Source organism: Triticum aestivum, chromosome 3A, assembly GCF_018294505.1.
Source record: "Triticum aestivum cultivar Chinese Spring chromosome 3A, IWGSC CS RefSeq v2.1, whole genome shotgun sequence".
In the NCBI taxonomy this organism is placed as follows: Eukaryota; Viridiplantae; Streptophyta; class Magnoliopsida; order Poales; family Poaceae; genus Triticum; species Triticum aestivum.
In genome coordinates, this window is record NC_057800.1 from 442365308 (window position 1) to 442369276 (window position 3969).

The window sequence follows — 3969 nt, forward strand, 5'->3', positions numbered from 1 at the left end:
AAAACGTTCATATAAAGTGCATTGAATACTATGAGAAGTTTGATTCCTTATGATTGTTTTGAGATATAAAGATGGTAATATTAGAGTCATGCTAATGAGTAATTGTGGATTGGTAGAAATACTTGTGTTAAAATTTTTGATTCCCATAGCATGCACGTATGGTGAACCGTTATGTGATGAAGTCGGAGCATGATTTATTTATTGATTGTCTTCCTTATGAGTGGCGGTCGGGGACGAGCGGTGGTCTTTTCCTACCAATCTATCCCCCTAGGAGCATGCACGTAGTGCTTGGTTTTGATGACTTGTAGATTTTTGTAATAAGTATGTGAGTTCTTTATGACTAATGTTGAGTCCATGGATTATACGCTCTCTCATCCTTCCACCGTTGCTAGCCTCTCTAGTACCGTGCAACTTTCGTCGGTGCATTAAACCCACCATCACCTTCCTCAAAAAAAGCCACCATACCTACCTATTATGGCATTTCCATAGTCATTCCGAGATATATTGCCATGCAACTTCCACCATTCCGTTTATTATGACACGCTTCATTATTGTCATATTGCTTTGCATGATCATGTGGTTGACATCGTATTTGTGGCAAAGCCACCATTAATATTTTTTATACATGTCACTCTTGAGTCGTTGCACTTCCCGGTACACCGTCGGAGGCATTCATATAGAGTCATATTTTTGTTCTAGTATCGAGTTGTAATTCTTGAGTTGTAAGTAAATAAAAGTGTGATGATCATCATTATTAGAGCATTGTCCCATGTGAGGAAAGGATTATGGAAGCTATGATTCCCTCACAAGTTGGGATGAGTCTACGGACTTTACAAAAAATAAATAAAGCGGCCAAAGAAGCCCAAAAAATGAGAGAAAAGAGAGAAAGGATAATGTCACTATCCTTTTTCCACACTTGTGCTTCAAAGTAGCACCATGATCTTCATGATAGAGAGTCTCTTATGTTGTCACTTTCATATACTAGTGGGAAATTTCCATTATAGAACTTGGCTTGTATATTCCAATGATGGGCTTCCTCAAATTGCCCTAGGTCTTCGTGAGCAAGCGAGTTGGATGCACACCCACTTTGTTTCATTTTGAGCTTTCATATACTTATAGCTCTAGTGCATCCGTTGCATGGCAATCCCTACTCACTCGCATTGATATCTATTGATGGGCATCTCCATAGCCCGTTGATACACATAGTTGATGTGAGACTATCTCCTTCCTTTTGTCTTCTCCACAACCGCCATATTCTATTCCACCAATAGTGTTATATCCATGGCTCACGCTCATGTATTGCTGTAGGATCGAAAGTAGGTCAAGAGGGGGGATTAGACTACTTAACCAAATAAAAATCTAGCCTTTTCCCAATTTTAAGTCTTGGTAGATTTTAACAACTTAGCACAAGTCAAGCAATCAACCTACACATGCAATTCTAAGAGTATAGCAGCCGAATGTAAATCATTGCATGTCAAGGTAAAGGGAGGGGTTTGGAGTGGCAAACGCAATGTAGACACGGAGATTTTTGGCATGGTTCCGATAGGTGGTGCTATCGTACATCCATGTTGATGGAGACTTCAACCCACGAAGGGTAACGGTTGCGTGAGTCCACGGAGGGCTCCACACAGGAAGGGTCCACGAAGAAGCAACCTTATCCATCCCACCATGGCCATCGCCCACGAAGGACTTTCCTCACTTTGGTAGATCTCACGAAGTAGGCCATCTCCTTGCCCTTACAAACTCCTTGGTTCAACTCCACAATCTTGACGGAGGCTCCCAAGTGACACCTAACCAATCTAGGAGACACCATTCTCCAAAAGGTAATAGATGGTGTGTTGATGATGAACTCCTTGCTCTTGTGCTTCAAATGATAGTCTCCTCAACACTCCACTCTCTCTCACGGATTTGGCTATGGTGGAAAGATGATTTGAGTGGAAAGCAACTTGGGAAAGGCTAGAGATCAAGATTCTTGTGGTTGGATTGGAACGTCTTGGTCTCAACACATGAGTAGGTGGTTCTCTCACAGAAAATGAATGGTGGAAGTGTAGGCACGTTCTGATGGCTCTCTCACACATGGAGAGGAGGGTGGAGGGTATATATAGCCTCCACACAAAATCTAACCGTTACACACAAAAGAGCCAACTCGATCAGACCAAATATGTGAACTCGGTGAGACCCATTTAGTTCAAAATGTGAACGTTAGGGTTTTTGGTGGGACCGACATGATCAACTCGGTGGGACCGATGAGCTAGGGTTAGGGCAAAACTTGATCTCGGTTTGGCCGATTACTTCAACTCGGTGAGACCGATTTTAGTAACAAGCAAACAGAGAGTTAGTCAGGCAAACTCGGTGGGACCGATCGCTCCTTTCGGTAAGACCGAAACGTTACAAAAAGGAAACAGAGAGTTTGCATTGCGAACTCGGTGGGGCCGATCACTCATTTTGATGAAACCGAAATGTTATGAAGGGAAACAGAGAGTTTGCAATCCCATCTCGGTGAGACGATCCCCTATCGGCGAGATCGAACTGATTACGGTTTCTGGCTATGGCTATGTCAAGTGAACTCGATGGCACCGGATGAATCAAATCGGTAGGGCTGAGTGTGACTTTAGGTTTAGGACATATTTGGATTTGAGGAAGTGGTTGAGGGATTTGGAGCATATCACTAAGTATTTTGAGCAAGTATACCATTAAGCAACACCTCATCCCCTTTTAATAGTATTTGCTTTCCTATGGACTCAATGTGATCTTGGATCACTAAAATAGAAATGAAGAGTCTTGAGCTTTTGCCAATATTTGTCCTTAGCATTTTGAGGGGTCCACATCTCTAGTCTATGCCATGCCAATCATTGAACTTTCTGAAATAATCATCTTGAAAGGATATTAGTTCAATGAGCTATATGTTGTTATGAATTACCAAAACCACCCAGGGATTATTTGCGCTTTCAATCTCCCCCTTTCTGGTAATTGATGACAACATATAGATCAAAGCTTCGACAAAATGATTATAAGAGTGAACTATATCGTCGCTTTGAGAAGTATGTGATAAGCAAGAGCTCCCCCTAAATTTGTGCATTGTTTATGATTTGCTTTTGAATGCAAATGTACAATCGATTAGGCTCATGGGTTACTCTTCCATGTCACATACATCTTGGTGGAGCGCTCAAAATGATAGAACATACATAACATGCACTAATCACCAAGACAAATATGATAGATCATACATAAGAGATATAAGATAGCATCATTCACATGATCATATGCATAGCATAATAAAGCGTAGTATGATTAACCACATGATCCTAGAAGTATCTCACACACAAGCACAAAAATGTAGCAAACACAAGCAAATAAGTAGCAAGAGCAACTAAGTAGCAAGAGAGACCAAAAAATAGCAAAACACACACTCCCTCTCAAAGCCTATGATCCATACACTTTCTCCCCCTTTGGCAACAAGTTACCAAAAAGCTTGAAAATGCATAGTGATATACGACACTCTAAGCATGATCTCCTGGAGCTCCGGAGTGCGAAGATGGCGTGGAGAGAACAACATCTGCAAAGACTTCAGCTGACGTCTGAGGAACTGGAGGGGTTACCACTGGAGAGGCAACTGAAACCGTGGTTGCAGGAGCTGAAGTTGTGGCTCTAGTGTCAATGACTAGCACTGCAACAGACATTTGTCCTCTTGGCACCCTATGATAAGCATCTATGGTTGTCCTGTCACTCCTGTCCTCAAGATCTTCCTGAATCTTCTCAACTGAAGTCTGAATCTCATGACTTTGATGTCCAAGTCATGCAGCTTTGTCTCAAAGATCCTCTCAAGGCTCTCTTAATTTCGAGTCAGGGTAGCTAGTCCTTTCTCTATTCTTACAGTGGCCTCAAGCAGGTAGCTGAGCTGGTCCTGCTTGGTCTTGAGATTGACAACTGAGGGATCTGGAGTCTTTGAAGCTTTTTCAGCCTTAGCCT